Source organism: Schistocerca cancellata, chromosome 8 (assembly GCF_023864275.1).
Source record: "Schistocerca cancellata isolate TAMUIC-IGC-003103 chromosome 8, iqSchCanc2.1, whole genome shotgun sequence".
Classification (NCBI taxonomy): Eukaryota; Metazoa; Arthropoda; class Insecta; order Orthoptera; family Acrididae; genus Schistocerca; species Schistocerca cancellata.
The window spans coordinates 255,183,965-255,208,028 of record NC_064633.1 but is presented as its reverse complement, the minus strand read 5'-3'; positions in this window follow the sequence as shown (position 1 = coordinate 255,208,028).

Sequence of the window (24,064 nt, the reverse complement as noted above, 5' to 3'; positions counted from 1 at the left end):
GTAACAAGTTTCAGCTAGTAAAAGCGAATACCCTGTTCAAGAATCACAAGAGGAGGAGGTATACTTGGAAAAGGCCGGGAGATAAGAGAAGATTTAAATTAGATTACATCATGGTCAGACAGAGATTCCGAAATCAGATACTGGATTGTAAGGCATACCCAGGAGCAGATATAGACTCAGATCACAATATAGTAGTGATGAAGAGTAGGTTGAAGTTCAAGACATTAGTCAGCAAGAATCAATACGCAAAGGAGGACGATAACTACGACACTTCCACAGAGATTATCTTACAACAAGACGCACAGTTTACCGCTACAGTACACGTATTTGAGTGATTAATTTTGTACTTAAAACATTTATTTTTAAAGGTTTTTGAATTACAATGATACAAAGGTTTTCCCTGATACATTTCATTCCATTGCTATAATTATACCTGAGGGTATAATTACATTAATCCTCAGGGGGTACACGCCTACTTTGTGTACCAAGTTTTTGGCAAGCACAAGGAGCCATAGCTAATATGGTATTTGCTTATACAACTTTACACATCAAAATGGTTCAAATGGCTCTGAGCACTATGGGACACAACATCTTAGGTCATCAGTCCCCTAGAACTTAGAACTACTTAAACCTAACTAACCTAAGGACATCACACACACACCCATGCCTGAGGCAGGATTCGAACCTGCAACCGTAGCAGCCTCACGGTTCCGGACTGCAGCGCCAGAACCGCACGGCCACTGCGGCCGGCTTTACACATCGGTACCATATTTCTCTAATACATAAATTACACAGCTATCTGATCATTTAACTGAGAGACAAACATTTTTTTTTATTACATCAGTGACAAATGTTAACGTAATTACACAGTTGGATAACTTCACACTTATGAAACTGTATTTTGTCTGTACTTTGCGAACTGTTCATATTTTTTCGGAACCATTGTGATACTATGAGAGCTTTGAATGATGTATTTGGTATGAGATCATGATTTTTAAAGTACGTTTGAGGTAGATGACATTACTGAAATCAGCAGAGAATTTTTTTTAGGTTTTGAAATTATTGCAGAAAGCTACGACGATTTTGAGATTTGACTGAGGTGTTTTGATGTTATTTTTACGACGATTATGTGTATTATGCTGTTGAGGTATGTTTATGATCAATAAGCTGATGCTATATGAGGAATTTGATTATGCTATGTATTTATTATGATGAAATATTGAAGTGTCGTCGCAAGATTGACGTGTCGACGAATATATATATGTGTAATAAGGTAAGGAATAATGAATAGTGGTTAGAGGACCGTGACGTGTGAAAAAGGATGTTGGAAACCAAGAATCGTACTGTAAGAGTTATGAAATGGTTGTAAATGCGTGAATGTATCACAATGCCGGCGAAAATTTTTTGGACACTGTTATATTCATAAGATTTTGTTTCTACACATTGGCAACGCAAATTCTCGATCTGTGAAATTTTGTATATGAGACTGCCACTGTAGTGCAAACTGGTGTAAATATTTCGGTAAGAAAGTTAAGTGACTTTCACGTAATGCATCGTGGGCATGACACATTACGTGGGCAGCTGCGCAACAGTCACCTGGAAAAAAGCTATTAGTGTGTGCCTTTCAGAGACACAGGTGAAGAAAAAAGGAGGCCATTATCCTCGTTATTGACATTTCTTTATAGAAAGCATCCTAAATACGACACGCTCAAACTTGAAAATATATGATTACACTGTGGAGCTCTTAATTTATGATATTTACTCAAATGCCTTATGAAATGATGAGAAACATCTTACATATATTGTCTTTCTAGTTGAGAGATTGATCATTTTGTTTGATATCTAGTTTCTAGCTGCATTGCAGCATTGGTTGAAATAAAATTTAATAGATGTACCAATATAGATATTTTATGCCTACAGATCCAGTAAATAACCATTTTATAATCTACTTCAAAAAAAACGAGGGAGCACAAAAAGACATTTCCCTTCATAGGAATCGCATACATAATTTTTGTCAATGACTGGGTAACTTATTTAGTAGTGTAAGTTAAGGTGATGCATCATCCTAGTGTTAAGATGTGACATAGGTATTACACATGGCCATTTTTACTGTAATATTTTTTCTGCTTGAGCTTTGTCATGTTTAGATATAAGTTATTGCATTTGCTGCTGCTGTTTGCCAGGCATAGTGCTACTAAATTTCACTTTACATTACTCGTTAAGCCAGTTTTACTACTGATTTATTTTTCTTGTTTGCTGCACTTTGACTTATATTAGTTGTAATACTGCTGCTTGCTTTACCAATTTGCATTTTTTTGCCTTGTGGTTTGTGTTAATTTGTTATGTGCTGCTGCAATGCCTCGTCCCTTGGTATATATATCTGAGCTCAGTAGATTTAAGTTAGCTTAAGAGGGGGTAGACTATATAAGAAACTATGATGAATTGGAAGAAATGCCTTAAGAAGCTATAAGAAAATAGTTTGGCCAAAAAAGTAGTGCACAGTGGAGAAAAACTATTTTTGAAAGAGGATGTGAACAGAATACAGAAAGCATGCTTGGATAGGATTTTTTTTTGGCTGGAGCAAATGTTGAAATAAGAGGGACGATATATGGAATGAAGTTTTGGGTTGGACTGCAGTACCAAATGTTACACTGAAAACGAACCCTATCCTTTCCATTGTGTTATCCCCCTATGTGTTTTTGTACTCTTGTATATTTGTGTTTTTCCTGTCTTTATGTGTTTAGCTAATAAGAGTTATGCTGAAGAATTTTTCTGATAATATGTTATTTTCTTTGTAAAGATGTTTAGACATTATTTATTCCGTTCTGTTTTAATGCTCACGTGTGAAGTTGATGTTTCAAAAGTTGTTCTGATCTTTATGTACGTACTCATGTCATAATTCCTGTAACACTGATGTATCTGTTTATTTCTATTATTTTGTAAAGCCTGTACTACTACAGAGTTATCTGTATTGTTATGTTCATTAATGATGTATTTTGTTCCTTTGTAATTGTATTCTTATGTTATAAAATTGTAATTGACACCAGTTCATCATATTATTAACTTGTAAGTTCCATTTCACTGTACACGTTTCTGTTGGTCATAGTATATGGACAATATGTGAGAAGTAGGGACTGTTAGTGTTTACACATGTGTTAATAATTCAGCAAGGGACTGGATAACAGCATTGCTGGTTCTAAGGACAATTCCAAAAACTTTGTGAGTGCACAAGTGGTGGTTATGGACTTGCTATATTATCCGAAAGACTCTTCAGTGGTGATTGTGCACTTGCACAGTCACAGCAGATGGCTGCTGGCCATCTCTACAAGGACTACAGTGGGTCTGTAACTTTGATGACCCACCAATACAATTATTTCTGGAAGGACTACAGTGGATCTACACCTTTGCTGACTCACCAGTACCATTATTTCTACAAGGACTGCAGTCAGTCTGCACCTCTGGTGGCCCACCAATACCGTAATCTCTACCAGGACTACAGTGGGTCTACTCTGTGATGACTTCAAAATTCGAATGACTCTGTTGTGTGTTTGCTTTGTTGTGGCCCATTATCTGTCTGCATGTCGAGAGTCAGCACTGTCTCTTCGTTGGAAGGACAACACTACTTCTTCAAGACTGCGTGGAAATCCACTATTTCCGTGTGCATTTTCTTCTACTGCTCAGATTTTGAGAAAAACACTGCTATTTTACTGTGATGTACGATCAGGACTGTCTTGATGGACTTTGAGAAAATTTTAGCTTTTGACCAACATTGTATCAATAAGTGTGTGCATTTGATATCTTTGTTATTGTAATTATGAAAAATTTTTTCAAATCATTATTGGCCACTGCCCAAAACAATTTGCAAAATTTTTTGGGGGGAGCATGGGGGCTATGTAAGTAGGCCGTTTATGTTTTCTTATTGGCAACATTACGTAGCGCTCTGTATGAAAATCACTGGCTGTGCTGTGTGCAGTCTGTGGCTAGTTTGCATTGTTGTCTGCCATTGTAGTGTTGGGCAGCTGGATGTGAACAGCGCGTAGCGTTGCGCAGTTGGAGGTGAGCCGCCAGCAGTGGTGGATGTGGGGAGAGAAATGGCGGAGTTTTGAAATTTGTAAGACTGGAAGTCAAGAACTGTTATATATATTATGACTATTAAGGTAAATACATTGTTTGTTCTCTATTAAAATCTTTCAATTGCTAACTATGCCTATCAGTAGTTAGTGCCTTCCGTAGTTTGAATCTTTTATTTAGCTGGCAGTAGTGGCGCTCGCTGTATTGCAGTAGTTCGAGTAATGAAGATTTTTGTGAGGAAAGTGATTTGTGAAAGGTATAGGTTAATGTTAGTCAGGGCCATTCTTTTTTAGGGATTTTTGAAATTCAGATTGCGTTGCGCTAAAAATATTGTGTGTCAGTTTAAGCACAGTCAACAGTTCAAAAGGGGATGTTTCATAGGGTGAAGATTTGTCTGATGTGATAGAAGAAGAAACAGGAGTCGATTTAAAAGAGATAGGGGATCCAGTATTAGAATCGGAATTTAAAAGCGCTTTGGAAGACTTACGGTCAAATAAGGCAGAAGGGATAGATAACATTCCATCAGAATTTCTAAAATCATTGGGGGAAGTGGCAACAAAACGGCTATTCACGTTGGTGTGTAGAATATATGAGTCTGGCGATATACCATATGACTTTCGGAAAAGCATCATCCACACAATTCCGAAGACGGCAAGAGCTGACAAGTGCGAGAATTATCGCACAATTAGCTTAACAGCTCATGCATCGAAGCTGCTTGCAAGAATAATATACAGAAGAATGGAAAAGAAAACTGAGAATGCGTGTAGGTGACGATCAGTTTGGTTTTAGGAAAAGTAAAGGGACGAGAGAGGCAATTCTGACGTTACGGCTAATAATGGAAGCAAGGCTAAAGAAATACCAAGACACTTTCATAGGATTTGTTGACATGGAAAAAGCGTTTGACAATATAAAATGGTGTAAGCTGTTCGAGATTCTGAAAAAAGTAGGGGTAAGCTATAGGGAGAGACGGGTCATATACAATATGTACAACAACCAAGAGGGAATAATAAGAGTGGACGATCAAGAACGAAGTGCCCGTATTAAGAAGGGTGTAAGACAAGATTGTAGCCTTTCTCCCCTACTCTTCAATCTGTACAACGAGGAAGCAATGATGGAAATAAAACAAAGGTTCAGGAGTGGAATTAAAATACAAGGTGAAAGGATATCAATGATACGATTCGCTGATGACATTGCTATCCTGAGCGAAAGTGAAGAAGAAATAAATGATCTGCTGAACGGAATGAACAGTCTAATGAGTACACAGTATGGTTTGAGAGTAAATTGGAGAAAGACGAAGGTATTGAGAAGTAATAGAAATGAGGACAGCGAGAAACTTAACATCAGGATTGATGCTCACGAAGTCAATGAAGTTAAGGAATTCTGCTACCTAGGCAGTAAAATAACCAATGACGGACGGAGCAAGGTGAACATCAAAAGCAGACTCGCTATGGCAAAAAAGGCATTTCTGGCGAAGAGAAGTCTACTAATATCAAATACCGGCCTTAATTTGAGGAAGAAATTTCTGAGGATGTACGTCTGGAGTACAGCATTGTATGCTAGTGAAACATGGACTGTGGGAAAACCGGAACAGAAGAGAATCGAAGCGTTTGAGATGTGGTGCTATAGACGAATGTTGAAAACTAGGTGGACTGATAGGGTAAGGAATGAGGAGGTTCTCCGCAAAATCGGAGAGGAAAGGAATATGCGGAAAACGCTGATAAGGAGAAGGGACAGGATGATAGGACATCTGGATGAGAGAATGACTTCCATGGTAATAGAGGGAGCTAGAGGGCAAAAACTGTAGAGGAAGACAGAGATTGGAATACGTCAAGCAAATAATTGAGGACGTAGGTTGCAAGTGCTACTCTGAGATGAAGAGGTTAGCACAGGAAAGGAATTCGTGGCGGGCCGCATCAAACCAGTCAGTAGACTGATGACCAAAAAAAAAGACGTCTCTTGGCCAGGAATGCCTTTCTACCAGCGGTATTCTGCTTTTGACGTCCTCCTTGGTCAATTCGTCATGGAATTTTTGCTGTCTAGCTAGAAGAATTCCTTAACTTCATCTACTCCGTGATCATCAGTCCTGACTTTAAGTTTTCGTAATTCTCAATACTTTCGTCTTTCTTCGATTTACTCTATCCATATTCCATTCTCATTATACTGTACATTCCATTCAGCATATCCTGTAATACTTCTTCACTTTTACTGAATATAGCAATGTCATCAGCGAATCTTATTATTGATAATCTCTCATCTTGAATTTTAATTTTATTTTTTGACCTTTTCTTTTATTTCCGTCATTGATTCTTCGATGTATAACGGGAGGGGCGAATGACCATATCCCTGTCTTACACCCTTTTTAAGACGAGCACTTCCATCCTCACTATTCAGTCTTGGTTCTTGTACATGTCGTATATTACCTCTCTCCCGATAGCTTGCTCTTATTGTCTTCAGAATTTAGAACGTCTTGCACCATTTGGCATTGTCGAACCGTTTTCTAGGTCCACAAATCCTATGAACGTCATGATGATGAGAATGATGATGTTGGTTTGGGGGCGCTCAACATCGTAGTTATCAGCGCCCGTACAAGTTCTAATCATTCCATTTCCTGTCTCGTCACTACCAGAACGATGATGAGAAGACGAGGACAACACAATCACCCAGTCCTCGGGTGAAGAAAATCCCCAACCCGGCTGGGTATCGAACTTGGTACCGCGTGATCCAGAGAGAGCAACGCTATCCACTAGACCACGAGCTGCGAACTCCTATGAACGTGTCTTGATTTTTCTTTAGTTCTGCACTCATTGCCAACCACAACGTCAGAACTGCTTCTCTGGTGCGTTTACCTTTTTCTAAAGCCAAACATAACGTCATGTAACACATTCTCAATTTCCTTTTCCATATTTCTGTGTTGCTTTCTTGTCGGCAACTTGGATTCAAGAGCTGTTAAACTGATTTTGCGATGATTCGCGTAATTGTCAGCTCTTGCAGTCTTCGGAACTGTGTGAATGACAAATTCTGAAAGTCTGATGGTATATCACCAGACTCCTAGATTCTGTACATCAACGTGAATAATCGTTTTGTTGGCTCTTCCTCCAATGATTTTATAAATTCTGATGAAATCTTATCTATATTTTTTGCGTAATTTAATCTTTTATATTCTGATTCTAACATTGGATCCCCTGTCTCTTCTATATTAACTCCTGTTTCTTCTTCTATCACGTCAGTTAAATCTTTCCCTCATAGAAGCCGTCACTGTACTCTTCCCCCCACCCCACTCCCTTTCTGCATTTCACAGTGGAGTTCCTATTTCACTCGTAATGTCACTAACCTTACTTTAATTTTTCGATTTCTTCGCATTGTTCATGCAGTCGTTTCACCTTAGCCTCTCAGCTCTTTCTATTTGTTTCATTCCTCATGTTCATGCAGTCGTTTCACCTTAGCCTCCCAGCTCTTTCTATTTGTTTCATTCCTCAGCGACTTCTTGTTCCGTATTCCTGAATTTCCATGGACGTTTTTGTACTCTCTTCTTACATTGATCAGCTGCAGTATTTCTTCTGTTACCCATGATTTCTTGGCAGTTGCCTTCTTTGTACCTTCGCTTTTCGTTGCTACTTCTGCAGTTGCCTTCTAGAGATCCAACGGATAAACAACGCAGCCAACTAGCTCCAAACAATTGTTTAGTACATTGTCCTATTTTTCTACACCTGTGTGCTCTAAGCTTTGACTACTGCGGTCTCGCAATTTAACTTCATGACTTTTAAAATTTCATTTTGACGAATACATCGTTAGAGGTATCCAAACCTAAGGCATTGTACTAAACAATGTTGTTTCTCCATTGAAACATAAATACGGTTGCTGAAAGACAGAGATGTCCATTCCTCTTCCACTGAACCCCCTACTGAGCTATTACTTATTGCGGTATCTATAGTTTTAGAGAACTTCAAACTTATCTCTTCATTCCTCAGTGCTTCTTTGCGTATTGGTTCTTACTGACTAGTGTGCTAGACTTCAGCCTATTTCTCGTGACTACTACATTGAGATCTGAGTATCTGATTTCGGAATCTCTACCTGATCATGATGTAATCTAACTGAAATCTTCCCATGTCTCTCGGATTTCTTGTGATTTTTGAATAAAGTATTCACTATTACTTAATGAAATTAATTGCAGAACTCATACAGTCTTTTTCCTCTCTCTTTCCTGGTATTAAGCTCATTGTCCCCGGTAATCGTTCTTCTAATATTTACAATCACGTTCCAGTCCCCCACGTCGGATTTTCATCTCCTTTTACGTACTGAATTACCCGTTCAATACCCTCACATACATTCTCTGTATCTTCATTTTCAGCCTGCGACTTCGAGATGTTTGCCTCAAATATCGTTATCGGTGTTTCTTTGCTGTCGAACAACCCTATCACTGAAGTGTTCACAGTAACTCTCTCTCAGTCCTACCGTCCGATTCATAACGAAACTTACTAAGTTATAACATTTCCTGCTGCTGTTGGTGTCAAGTGACCAGAAATTCTTGTCTTTTTTCCATTTCACTATATATCTAGACTGTGGTTTTGTGTTTCCCTTTTCAGATTTCCTAGCTTCCCTGGCACGTTAGAACTTCTGATACTCCACGCCCCGGCTCGTAGAACGTTACCCTTTTGTTGGTTATTCTGTCTTCTTCTCTTGGTAACCTCGTCCTTGGCAGTTTCTTGCTGGAGATCCGTATGGAGGTTTAGCCCGCAATCTTTTGACAATGGAGAGATCATCATAACATTTCTTTTCAGTTACAGGCCACGTGTCCTATGGATACACATTATGTGTCTTCAGTACAGTGATTTCCATTGCCTTCTGCATCCTCATAGCGTTGATGTTTGCTACTTTTTCCGCCTTTAGGGCCACTTTTCCACCCAAAACTAACAGTGTGCTCTTAACCTCTCTCCGCTCCTCCACTATCTTGGACAAAGCCATTGGCCAAATGAGGGTTACGTCTTTTGTAGGAAGTCTTCGGACGCCAATGTGATGATTTTTATTCAAAATTGAAACCAGGGATGAAGGACGCTACTCCTAAACTAGAGTTTGTTAAAGACGATTTACAGTGAAGAGCCAAGAAATTGTGACCACCTGCTTATCAGATTGTTTGGCCGTCTTTGGAACGAAACAAATCACTGATTCTGCGTATTAGCGGTAAGACAGTTTGTTGGTAGGTTTGCGTAGGTAAGTGGCGTTAGATGTCTACGTTCAGGTTTATTACCGCGTAAATAACGGGCCGCTGATTCGCGTGGGCGGTGATGGCACGCGATAGAGACCATGTTGTTTCCATTGGATTTATATCAGGCGAATTTGGTCGCAGAGACATGAACTTGAGTTCACTATGATTCTCCTCCAACCACCGTAGCACGTTTCTGGCTCCAAGACACAGACATTATACTGCTGAAAGATGAAATCGCCGTCGGGGAAGACATCATGCATGAAAGGATACAGGTGGTTCGCAGCTGTCACCGTGTCTTCGATTACTACAACGGATCCCATGTGAGCGCGGGAGAATGTGTCCCACAGCGTAATACTGCCCCCAGCAGCCTGCGTTCTTGGTGCTCTGCACATTTCGGGCCGCCCTTCACATCGATGAGAGCGTTAGTGGAGACGACCATCGACCTACTGCAGCAAAAGTGTGATTTACATGAAGAGCCGAGACATTTTTATTGATCTACGGTCGAATCCTGATGGTCCCGTGCCCACTGTAGTCGTAACTGACGATGTTGTTGGGTCAACACGTGGACACGTGGGGGTGGTCTGCTGCGAAGCTCCATGTTCAACAATGTATGACGAACGATGTGCTCCGAAACACTTATGTGTACCAGTATTGTACTCTTTCGGGATGAGATGTCACAGATCTCCTTGTATGCTACTTGATAGAGTAGGCAAGCCTCCGAAGCCCACGTTCTGTGAAAAGTCGTGGACGTCTAATCGCTTAGCTCGCAGTGGTAGTTTCACTGTCGTTCGCCCTCTTTCCGCCGATGCTCACGACAGTAGCACGTAAACATTCGAGACACTCGTTCACAGACTCTGCTTAATAATAATCGGCCCTTTGTCAAAGACGCTTATCTCAATGGATTTTCCCATTTGCAGCACATATCTTCGCTAGCGTGATCCCCGGTGGGTGTATGCTCCGCTTACATACCTTTGGTACCACGTCATGTGCCCGCATCGCCACCAGGTAGCGGCCAACGTTGCGGTGGGCAGCGGTCATAATGTTTTGACTGATCACTGTATGTGGGAGACAGACAAAAATAAAATTTGTACCTAGGACAGAAAAAACACAGCCCAGCAAGAAAACCTATAACAGACTGAGAGACCTGTGCAGAAGATTCAACAATGATGAATGTTCTTTACCTGTTCTACTTCGCCTTTTTTTAAAAAAAAATCGTTTCAAAGAAACTACAACATTTCACTTACTGAACGCTGAAAAAATTATTCAGTGTACATAGGAATACTCTCAGAAGAATTCAACAATGTATTTTGTTGGTTTTACTATTACTATCATATTCAAACATGTATAGCAATATTTCCAATTTGTCGCAAACTCTCGAGAGTTCGTATTTTGTAATTAATACAATATTTCGACTGGCGATTATTAATCAAAAACTGCGAGCCAACCGCACAGGTTATTGAGGCAATTTAGTACAGCTTTTAACCCGGGGTTTAAATCGTATTTGTTACCACAGATGTTTATTTTTAACATTAATTTATGGAACGCTTAAAATGCTGGCTGGTGAATTACCTTTGTGGTATTGGAAAATTCAGCAGTTTCCCATTGGCGCGCTAACGGTCTTTTACTCTTATCTACTTCAGTTTGCTATAACATAAAATAAAAATGTATTCGGAGGTTATATGTGAACATTTTGCGGCTCGTCTTATATTTAATGGTACGATGGCTTTCACAAACTCATTAGTTATAGAAAGAGTATTTTATCTGCAGCCTAGTGTGCTCAGAGTTGAAACTTCCTGTCAGATTAAAGCAATGTGCTGAACTGGACCATGATTCCAGTACCTTTGCTTTTTAGGGGAAGTGCTCCATCGATTGAGCTATCCAAGTGCGACTTACTACCGGTCCTCGCGGCTTTACTTACACCATTATCTCATTTCCTACCATCAAAATTTCACAGAAATAGCATCGAATATTATGAGCGTTTAATGCATCCTATTACAGTTAACTGCTGTTTAAGGGTATTTTTCGCCAGACAAGGTATGCAAAGTGTAACGAATATTAGGGTCAGTGGTGGAATGTAGTCTCATAGTAAACGTGACTTTGACTCCCATAAGTTATAAAGTGGGCTATAATAAATGAAACTTTCCACTTTAAAAATATGCCGTGATTAACAATAATGGTAGATTTTAGCTAGAAATTTCTACGGTCACTTTCCCTATCAGAACTAGAGGCAACACGATTATCTCATATCGTCTAAAGACGTCCTGTAGCCGTTGTCCCATTCGGTTTCTCCTCCGTCGGTCGTGAGCTCTAACGCTTGTGCCATGAACAATGCGTAATAATGTTACAAGTGTGTAGGTTTATATCCTAAGCATAATAAGAGTCGTAGAATGTAAGGATGCCAATTAATTCTGTTTCGATTCTTTAATCGTGGAATTAGTATAACGATTTCAAGAGCCAGTCTCTCGTTAATATTCCCGGTCATTACCCATTATTTTCCGAGCAACACAAATCACAGAATCTCAAAATCAACACGAGATCGCACAAATATGTTTTCCGAGGCACCTTCCGTCTTTATTGCGGAGTTACACGTTGCTGCCTCGAAAACCGGCAGTGCACTCCCTTGAATTAACACACTATACAAGTACGTCCCCCTTCCCCCCCCACCCCTTACCCACACGCCCACCATAAACCATGGACATGGCCGTTGGTGGGGAGGCTTGCGTGTTTCAACGATACAGATAGCAGTACCGTAGGTGCAACCACAATGGAGAGGTATCTGTTGAGAGGCCAGACAAACGTTTGGATCCTAAAGAGGGGCAGCAGACTTTCCAGTAGTTGCAGGGGCAACCGTCTGGATGAGTGATTTATCTGGCCCTTTATTAGTAACCAAAAAGGCCTTGCTGTGCTGGTTCTGTGAACGGCTCAAAGCAAGGGGAACTACAGCCATAATTTTTCCCGAGCGCGTGCAGCTTTACTGTATGGAAATAATGATGGCATCCGCTTGGGTAAAATATTCCGGAGGTAAAATAGTCCCCCGTTCGGATCTCCGGGTGGGGACTACTCAGGAGGACGTCGTCAGCAGGAGAAATAAAACTGGCGTTCTACGGATCGGAGCGTGGAATGTCAGATCCGTTAATCGGGCAGGTAGGTTAGAAAATTTGAAAAGGGGAATGGATAGATTAAAGTTAGACATAGTGAGAATTAGTGAAGTTCAGTGGCAGGAGAAACAAAATTGGGCAGCTGAATACAGGGTTGTTGTTGTTGTTGTCTTCAGTCCTGAGACTGGTTTGATGCAGCACTCCATGCTACTCTATCCTGTGCAAGCTTCTTAATCTCCCAGTACTTACTGCAACCTACATTCTTCTGAACCTGCTTAGTGTATTCATCTGTTGATCTCCCTCTACGATTTTTACCCTCCACGCTGCCATCCAATGCTAAAATTGTGATCCCTTGATGCCTCAGAACATGTCCTACCAACCGGTCCCTTCTTCTAGTCAACTTGAGCCACAAACTTCTCTTCTCCCCAATCCTATTCAATACCTCCTCATTAGTTACGTGATCTACCCACCTTATCTTCAGCATTCTTCTGTAGCACCACATTTCGAAAGCTTCTATTCTCTTCTTGTCCAAACTATTTATCGTCCATGTTTCACTTCCATACATGGCTACACTCCATACAAATACTTTCACAAAAGACTTCCTGACACTTAAATCTATACTCTATGTTAACAAATTTCTCTTCTTCAGAAACGCTTTCCTTGCCATTGCCAGTCTACATTTTATATCCTCTCTACTTGGACCATCATCAGTTATTTTGCTCCCCAAATAGCAAAACTCTTTTACTACTTTAAGTGTCACATTTCCTAATCTCATTCCCTCAGCATCACCCAACTTATTCTACTACATTCAATTATCCTCGTTTTGCTTTTGTTAATGTTCATCTTATATCCTCCTTACAAGACACTATCCATTCCGTTCAACTGCTCTTCCAAGTCCTTTGCTGTCTCTGACAGAATTACAATGTCATCGGCAACCTCAAAGTTTTTATTTCTTCTCCATGGACCTTAATACCTACTCCGAATTTTTCTTTTGTTTCCTTTACTGCTTGCTCAGTATACAGATTGAATAACATCGGGGACAGGCTACAACCCTGTCTCACTCCCTTCCCAACCACTGCTTCCCTTTCATGCCCCTCGACTCTTATAACTGCCATCTGGTTTCTGTACAAATTGTAAATAGCCTTTCGCTCCTTGTATTTAACCCCTGACACTTCTAGAATTTGAAAGAGAGTATTCCAGTCAACATTGTCAAAAGCTTTCTCTAGGTCTACAAATCCTAGAAATGTAGGTTTGCCTTCATTTAATCTATTTTCTAAGATATGTCGTATGATCAGTATTGCCTCATGTGTTCCAACATTTCTGCGGAATCCAAACTGGTCTTCGCCGAGGTCGGCTTCTACCAGTTTTTCCATTCGTCTGTAAAGAATACGCGTGAGAATTTGGCAGCTGTGACTTAGTCAACCGTTAGTTCGGTAATTTTGACACCTGTCAACATCTGCTTTCTTTGGGATTGGAATTATTATATTGTTCTTGAAGTCTGAGGGTATTTCGCCTGTCTCATACATCTTGCTCTCCAGATGGTAGAGTTTTGTCAGGACTGGCTCTCCCAAGGTCGTCAGTAGTTCTAATGGAATGTTGTCTACTCCCGGGGCCTTGTTCCGACTCAGGTCTATCAGTGCTCTGTCAAACTCTTCACACAGTATCATATCTCCCATTTAATCTTCATCTACATCCTCCTCCATTTCCATAATATTGTCCTCAAGTACATCGCCCTTGTATAGACCCTCTATATACTCCTTCCACCTTTTTGCTTTCCCTTCTTTGCATATAACTGGGTTTCCATCTGAGCTCTTGATATTAATACAAATGTCTCTCTTTTCTCCAAAGGTCTCTCCAATTTTCCTGTTATTATCTGTCTTACCCGTAGTGAGATAAGCCTCTACATCCTTACATTTGTCCTCTAGCCATCCCTGCTTAGCCATTTTGCACTTCCTGTCGATCTCATTTTGAGACGTTTGTATTCCCTTTTGCCTGCTACATTTACTGCGTTTCTATATTTTCTCCTTTCGTCAATTAAATTCAATATTTCTTGATACCCAAGGATTTCTACAAGCCCTCGTCTTTTTATCTACTTGATACTCGGCTGCCTTCACCACTTCATCCCTCAGAGCTACCCATTCTTCTTCTACTGTATGTCTTTCCCCCATTCCTGTCAATTGTTCCCTTATGCTCTTCCTGAAACTCTTTACAACCTCTGGTTTAGTCAGTTTATCCAGGTCCCACCCCTTAAATTCCCACCTTTTTGCAGTTTCTTCAGTTTTAATCTACAGTTCATAACCAATAGATTGTGGTCAGAGTCCACATCTGCCCCTGGAAATGTCTTACAAATTAAAACCTGGTTCTTAAATCTCTGTCTTACTATTATATAATCTACCTGATGCCTTCTAGTATCTCCAGGATTCTTCCATGTATACAACCGTTTTTCTTTTTATGATTCTTGAACCAAGTGTTAGCTATGATTAAGTTGTGCTCTGTGCAAAATTCTACCAGACGGCTTCCTCTTTCCTCTCTCTCCCCCAATCCATATTCACCTACTATGTTTCCATCTCTCCCTTTTCCTACTCTCAAATTCCAGTCACCCATGACTGTTAAATTTTCGTCTCCCTTCACTACCTGAATAATTTCTTTTATCTCATCATACATTTCTTCAATTTCTTCGTCATCTGCAGAGCTAGTTGGCACATAAACTTGTACTACACAATAATGCATTCACTATGCTGTTGGTAGTAGCTTACACGCACTCCAGTTTTTTTATTCATTATTAAACCTACTCCTGCATTACTCCTATTTGATTTTGTATTTATAACCCTGTATTCACCTGACCAAAAATCTTGTTCTTCCTGCCACCGAACTTCACTAATTCCCACTATATCTAACTTCAACCTATCCATTTCCCTTTTTCACATTTTCTAACCTACCTGCCCTATTAAGGGATCTGACATTCCATGCTCCGATCTGTAGAACGCCTGTTTTCTTTCTCCTGATGACGACGTCCTCCTGAGTAGTCTCCGAACGGAGGTCCGAATGGGGGACTATTTTACCTCCGGAATATTTAACCCAAGAGGGCGCCATCATCATTTAACCATACAGTAAAGCTACATGCCCTCGGGAAAAATTACGGCTGTAGTTTCCCCTTGCTTTCAGCCATTCGCAATACCAGCACAGCAAGGCTGATTTGGTTAGTGTTGCAAGGCCAGATCATTCAATCATCCAGACAGTTGCCCCTGCAACTACTGAAAAGGCTGCTGCCCCTCTTCAGGAACCACACGTTTGTCTGGCCTCTCAAGAGATACCCCTCCATTGTTGTTGCACCTACGGTACGGCCATCTGTATCACTGAGGCACGCAAGCCTCCCCACCGACGGCAAGGTTCATGTTTCGTGGGGGTAGGTATACAGGGTTAGAAATACAAAATCATATAGAGGTAATTCCGGAGTAGGTTTAGTAATGAATAAAAAAATAGGAATGTTGGTACGCCACTATAAACTGCATAGTGAGCGGATAATTGTGGCCAAGATACATACGAAGCCCACGCATACCACAGTAGTACAAGTTTATATGCCAACTAGCTCCGCAGATGATGAAGACATTGATGAAATGTATGATGAGATAAAAGAAATTATTCAGATAGTGATGGGAGACGAAAATTTGATAGTCATGAGTGACTGGAACTTGATAGTGGGAAAGGGAAGAGAAGGAAACGTAGTAGGTGAATATGGTTTGGGAGTAAGGAATGAATGCTTGCTAGAATTTTGCATAGAGCATAACTTAATCATAGCTAACACTTGGTTCAAGAATCATGAAAGAAGGTTGTATATATGGAAGAAACCTAGAGATACTGGATGGTTTCAGATAGATTACATAATGGTAATACAGAGATTTAGGAACCAGGTTTTAAATTGTGAGACATTTCCAGGGGCAGATGTGGACTCTGTCCACAATCTATTGGATATGAACTGTAGATTAAAACTTAAGAAACTGCAAAAAGTTGGGGATTTAAGGAGATTGGACCTGGATAAAGTGACAGAACCAGAGGTTGTAGAGAGTTTCAGGCAGAGAATTAGGGAACGATTGACAAGAATGGGGTAAGGAAATACAGTAGAAGAAGAATGGGTAGCTTTGTCAGATGAAATAGTGAAGGCCGCAGAGGATCAAGTAGGTAGAAAGACGAGGGCTAATAGAAATCCTTGGGTAAAACAGAAGAGCTAATGAATTTAACTGATGAAAGGAGAAACTACAAAAATGCAGTAAACAAAGCAAGCAAAAAGGAATACAAACGTTTCAAAAATGAGATCGATAGGAAGTGCAAAACGGCTAAGTAGGGATGGCTAGAGGACAAATGTGAGGATACAGAGGCGTATATCAGTAGGGGTGAGGTAGATACTGCGTACAGGAAAATTAAAGAGACCTTTGGAGAAAAGACCACCACTTGCAAGAATATCAAGGGCGATGTTCTTGAGGACAATATTATGGAAGTGGAAGAGGATGTAGATGAAGATGAAATGGGAGATATGATACTGCGTGAAGAGTTTGACAGATCACTGAAAGACCTAACTCGAAACAAGGCCCCGGGAGTAGACAATATTCCATTAGAACTATAGATAGCCTTGGGAGTGCTAGCCATGACAAAACTCTTACCATCTGGTGAGGAAGATGTATGAGACAGGCGAAATACCCTCAGACTTCAAGAAGAATATCATAATTTCCTTCCTAAAGAAAGCAGGTGTTGACAGGTGTGAAAATTACCGAACTAACGGTTGAATAAGCCACGGCTACAAAATTCTAACATGAATTCCTTACAGACGATTGGAAAAACTGGTAGAAACCGACCTCGGGGAAGATTAGTTTGGATTCCGTAGAAATGTTGGAACGCGTGAGGCAATACTGACCTTACGACTTATCTTAGAAAATAGATTAAGGGAATCAAACATACGTTTCCAGCGGAAATTGTCTTAGAGAAAGCTTTTCACAATGTTGACTGGAATACTCTCTTTCAAATTCTGAAGGTGGCAGGTGTAAAATATATGGAGCGATAGGCTATTTACTTTTTTTACAGAAACCATGTTGCTTTTTATGGAGGAAAATAACTGATGATGGTCGAAGTAGAGAGGATATAAAATGTAGACAGGCAATGGCAAGGAAAGCGTTTCTGAAGAAGAGAAATTTGTTAACATCGAGTACAGATTTAAGTGTCAGGAAGTCGTTTCTGAAAGTATTTGCATGTATGGAAGTGAAACGTGGACGATAAATAGTTAAGACAAGAAGACAATAGAAGCTTTCGAAATATGGTGCTTCAGAAGAATACTGTAGACTAGATGGGTAGATCATATAACTAATGAGGAGGTATTGAATAGAATTGGGGAGAAGAGGAGCTTGTGGCACAACTTGACTAGAAGATGGTAGCGGTTGGTAGGACATATACTGAGGCATCAAGGGATCACCAATTTAGTATTGGATGACAACGTGGAGGGTAAAATTTGTAGAGGGAGACCAATAGATGAATACACTAAACAGATTCAGAAGGATTTAGGTTGCGGTAGGTACTGGGAGATGGAGAAGCTAGCACAGGATAGAGTAGCATGGAGAGTTGCATCAAACCAGCCTCTGGACTGAATACCACAACAACAAGTACGTTACCCGAGGCAGTTTCTCAGCAACATGTTTCCAGTCCTCAACAATCCAATGTTGGTGTTGACAGACCCAGGTAAATCGTGAAACATTGTGTCGTGCAGTCATCAAGGGTACACGAGTGATCCTTCGGCTCCGCAAGCCTATATTGATGATGTTTCGTTGAATGGTCCCCACGCTGACACTTGTTGATGCCCAACACTGAAATTTGCAGCAGTTTGCGGGTGGGTTGCACTTCCGACGTTGAACGATTCTCCTCAGTCGTCTTTGGTCTCCTTCTAGCAGGATATTTTTCCGGCCGCAGGGATGTCGGAGATTTTATGTCTTACCGGAGTCCAGTTATTCCCGGTACACTCTTGTAATGGTCGTACGGGAACTTCACAGCTGCCTCGGAGATGCTGTGACCTATCGCTCGTGCGCTGAATGTAACACCGCGTTCTAACTCACTTAAACGTGTCATTCTAGCAGCATTCTAACAACTTCGCCAGCCACTTGTTGTCTCATATAGGCATTGCCGACCGTAGCGCCTTATTCTTCCTGTTTACATATCCCTGTATTTGAATACGAATGCTTATACCAGTTTCACGCTTCAGTGTAGTATCTTTTTATCACAGGCCAAATATATTTTCCTATGATACGCAAGAACTGTACGACACGATACACTGAGAATGTTACAAACCTGAGGGGTTGTACCTCGCGTATAACTTTCTAACGTCAGAATTTCCATCCTTTCTAACGGTTCTCTTCGAATGTGATCTCCTGATGATGGCTGATAGTTGCTGACATTTATTCGGCAATATTATTCTTCTACAGGACAGAGGTGACATCGATACTTGGTATACTGAAAAACCATTGTCAAGAGATAAAGAAGATTCGCGAACTCCTTTTTTGTTCCTATCCGCGCTTTTGGAACAAGCTACCCTGCAGTTTGCATGCAGTTCAGTAGCCAGTTGCTTTAAAAAAAAAGGTGAAACGATTTCGTCTTCCAACTTCATAATAACGCCGGAAAATTAACGTATAGGGCCAGTTCTGTTAAAAAATAAATACTGGCGTCGTGTTCCGGTTACACTTCTTTCTATTTCAGTTCTCTGTAAGTCACGTCATTTTTCATTCCCTTGTGTTTATTGACTTTTTTTCATCACGTTGCTGTTTTGCTTCATCTTTCCCCCTTCCGCTTGTGTCCATTGCTACTAGTGTATTCCTTGTACTGATCATGAAACAATGTTTTTGAGCGTTTTCCTCTGCACTATCGTAATTTCTGAATGTTATAACCATCATTACGGTGGTGTACTGAAAAGTAATTCCTCCAAATTTTTTGTTTGAAAACTTTTAATGCTTTTTAAACAAAACAAACATTGGTAACATACATCTTTATTCTTCATGTCTACCTGACTGCAGCCATCTGCCGCTAGAGGGCTCTGTATCATAGCGTGTAAATGGCGGTGTGATGTGTAACTCAGTTAGCGCGTGAGAAACAACCTACTGTAATCAAGGTTCGAATACGAAGTGCAAGTATACGAAGAGCAAGTCTACACATATCGCACCATCTCCTTCAACATGATCACACACGAGAGCTGCGACATCTGCAACAATCCGACGCCTTGGATTCACTGTCGTCGATCGTCGTTCATACAGTCCGATTTGATGCCATCCGATTTTCATTCGTTTCCAGAAATGAAATAAGCACCTCCGAGAACTTCACTTTGACAGTGATAAATCAGTGCAAGCAGAAGAGAGGTTGTGGCTTCGTCAACAAAATCTCAAACGTTCTACACCGACGGTTTTAACAAACAGATCTACAGTATGTGTTCTGTGGTATCACCGCCAGACACCACACTTGCTAGGTGGTACCCTTTAAATCGGCCGCGGTCCGTTAGTATACGTCGGACCCGCGTGTCGCCACTATCAGTGATTGCAGACCGAGCGCCGCCACACGGAAGGTCTAGAGAGACTTCCTAGCACTCGCCCAGTTGCACAGCCGACTTTGCCAGAGATGGTTCACTGACAAATTACGCTCACATTTGCCCAGACGATAGTTAGCATAGCCTTCAGCTACGTCATTTGCTACGACCTAGCAAGGCGCCATTACCATTTACTATTGATGCTGTAAAACATGTACCGTCAAGAGCGATATTCACCAATTATGAATTAAAGTTATGTATTCCAGTAGTTACCTACGTTCTTTGCTACTATAAATTCCTTGTCCTCTTCCAGACCTCAGGCCAGCCTGCGTGAGCTTAAACGCGTGCCTTTCGGCTTCCTGTCATAGTGGATTGGCTGTCTTGCCAATCCACAACAGTTGGCGACGAGGCGCCGCCGCGTTCCTAACTATGCTGCTCTGATTTACTTGTGTTATGGCTTCGCCACCATCTCCAGATGTACTGTCCGAATTTTATCGCTTACAGAATCAGCAGACGCAGGCCTTACTGGATGCCCTTGGACAGCTCGTCCAGGGTCAACGTTCACTGCAAAACGATGCGGCAGCCGCCGCTCCACCGCTACCGCAGCCACAACACGCCGTTGCACCACCTTTTCGTCCTTTTGATGCGGCACTGGAAAGCTGGACGGAGTGGTCACGCCAATTTCGATTCCATCTCGCCGCCTACAGAATTCAAGGTAACGAGCAGCAGCCTTTCTTATTATCGTGTGTCGGTGTGTCCACGTACCGTGTGATAGTCAAATTATTTCCCCGACGTGACGTAGCAACTCTGTCCTACGAAGAAATTTTGTCTGCATTAGACGCATATTTTAAAGAATCAGTCAGTGTCGTTACCAAACGGTATACGTTCTTTCATACAAAACGTACGGCCAGTCAGACTAATCGGGAGTGGGTTGAAACCTTGCAAGGCCTTACTAGGGATTGTGCTTTTGAGTGTCAATTTGGACTCCCTTATTCAGATACTATGGTATGTGATGCAATTGCACAGAACGTTTCTGATGTTCGTATATGGGAACAGATTTTGAAACTAGTCAATCCCTCCCTTCAGCAAGTGATGGACATATTGGATCGGCAGGACACACTCGACTTTGGTCAGGAATCATTTGAAACTTCGCCACATGTGTGTCAGGTTAACCAGCCCGCCGGGCGAGCTGCACGGAACAGTAAACAGTCCTCACGCCCGGCCGCGCCAAAGCCGCCTGGCTCTCAGCCACGTGTACCGCGCCAGCAAGCAAATGCAGTGAAATCATGCCCGCGGTGTGGTACTAGCCATTCGCGTGAGAATTGCCCATCACGCCAAGCTATTTGCTTTTTCTGTAACAAAAAAGGCCATGTTCATTGTGTTTGCCAGAAAAAGCTCAGATTGGACACTCCCATCCATTCCAGGCCCTTTGCTTCGCGCCGAAATCAAACCAAGCATACACAGGCTCGTGAAACTTCGCCTATGGAAATTCGTATAGTTCATGCCACTCCTCCCGGTGCCACTCTCTCTAACAGTGACTGTATTCGTCCCACAAATAGTGTGCGTCGACATCGCCGGAACTCCCGTCAACTCACAAGTGATTTTGTAGCAGTGTCAGTTCACGTTGCACGAGACAGTCGCTCTTGTCGTCAACAGGACAATAAACTTTTTGTAGATTTGGACATTAACGGCAAAGTGATACCATTCCAGCTCGATACCGGAGCTGCAGTTTCACTGATCAATCAAGACACGTACAAACAGCTGGGCACACCTCCGTTGCGTGCCGCAAATGTTAAGTTAAGTGGCTATTCAGGACAAGCGATCCCTGTGTTAGGACAGTGCAGCCTTCTTGCAACGTACAAGGGACATACAAAACTTGTGTCATTTTACGTACTTCGTTCTTCTGCTGCAGTGAACTTGTTTGGTTTAGATTTATTTCAGTTGTTTAACATGCCTATAGTAAATCAGGTCCTATCAGTGAACCAGACTGTGCCTTCGGACAGTGTTTCTCGTCTATGTGAAGAATTTGCAGACATTTTAGCACCGGGCCTCGGTTGTGCTAAGAACTATAAAGCACATTTGGAACTGAAAGCAAACGCGCAACCGAAATTTTTCAGAGCGCGCAATGTTCCCCACACATTGCGTGATGAGGTCACAAAAACATTACACGATTTGGAATCACAAGGTGTAATTGAACGAGTGCAGGCTTCTCTCTGGGCATCACCCTTAGTAATTTTGCAAAAACCTTCTGGAAAATTGAGACTTTGTGTGGACTTCAAGACAACAGTGAATCCACAATTAGTGACTGTAACTTTTCCTTTACCCTGCCCAGAAGATCTTTTTGACAAACTGTGCCCGGGTAAATATTTTTCGAAGTTGGACCAAGCAGATGCGTACTTGCAAATACCGGTGGACGAATAATCCCAGCGCGTTTTGGTGGTTAACACGCATCTTGGTTTCTACTGATTCAAACGACTGGCATTCGGCTGTGCATCCGCCCCTGCATTGTTTCAGCAATACCTACAACTGTTTGTGCGTCGGTCCCTACTGCACCAAACTATCTGGACGATATTGTGATCTCCGGAAAGACGGAAGAATAACATATAGCCAATCTCAGAACATTATTTCAGGTCTTGCGACAAAATGGTCTTCGCTTGCGGAAGGACAAATGTGTGGTTTTTGCTCGTGATTTGCCGTATCTGGGACATGTACTTAATGCCCAAGGCATACATCCCAGTCCTGAGCACCTCCGTGCCATACAAGACTTGCCTACGCCGCAGGATTTGAAGCAGCTACAGAGTGTGCAGGGAAAAATTAATTATTATCATCGCTATGTGCGCCACGCCTCTTACATTTCAGCTCCGCTTCGTCGCTTACGCCGTAAGGGTGTTCCGTTCGTCTGGACGACGGAATGCGAACGCGCCTTTCACCAGTTGAAATCGGCGTTGCTTTCCAATACTTGCCTTACGCCATTCGATCCCCGGAAGCCCCTTTTGTTGATGGTGGATGCATCGGATTTCGGGATCGGTGCTGTGCTTGCGCACAAAGATGGTTCGCACGATAGCCCTATTGCCTTTGCGTCCAAATTGCTCTCGTCTGCGCAAGGAAATTATTCACAGATCGAGAAAGAAGCATTGGCTCTCGTATTTGGTGTTACAAAGTTTCATGATTTCTTGTATGGTCGTCACTTTACCATCATCACAGACCACAAACCTTTGACATCGCTGTTTCATCCGATCAAGCCTGTACCTCCACGTACAGCGCAGAAATTCATGCGCTGGTCTATTTTCCTCTCGCAGTACTGCTACGATATCTTGTATCGGTCCACTGCTAAGCATGGAAACGCCGATGCGTTGTCCTGTTTGCCTGTTGCTGAGGATAGGGCATTCGATTCCTCCGAAATTGCTTGCCAGTTCATTGATTCGGAAACAGATGACGTGGTCGACTCGTTTGCGATTGATTTTCGTCGTGTAGCTACAGCCACAGCTGCCGACCCTGTCCTTGCTACCGTTCTGCGTTTTGTTGCTACGCAATGGCCCTTGTCAAAGTCACGGATCGGAGATCCGTTGGTTCGCCGATTTTTTGCTCACAAGGAGAGACTTTTTGTACGACGTGGTGTTTTGTTGTTGCGTTCAGATAATGATCAGTCCAGGGTCGTGGTCCCACGTTCGTTACAGTCCTCTGTCTTAAAACTTCTCCGCCAAGAACATTGGGGTATACTGCGAACGAAACAACTTGCTCGCCAGCACTGTACTTGGTTCGGAATCGATGCCGCAATTACACATATGTGCTCTTCTTGCATGGTGTGTGCCGAACAACAATCAGCATCACTGTGGAAATTCTTTGCATGGCCAAAAGCCGCTTCCCCGTGGCAACGCTTACACATCGATTTTGCTGGTCCGTTCTGGACTGCTCGATTGTTGGTTCTGGTCGATTCATTCAGTAATTTTCCTTTTGTTGTCCGGATGTCTTCCACGACGTCATCTGCCACCATCCAAGCGTTATCCGCTATCTTTTGCATTGAAGGTCTTCCACAGACTATTGTTTCCGACAATGGCCCACAATTCGTGTCCGCAGAAATTCAGTCATTCTGCAAGGCCAATGGTATTCAACATCTGACGTCCGCGCCGTTGTCGCCACAGT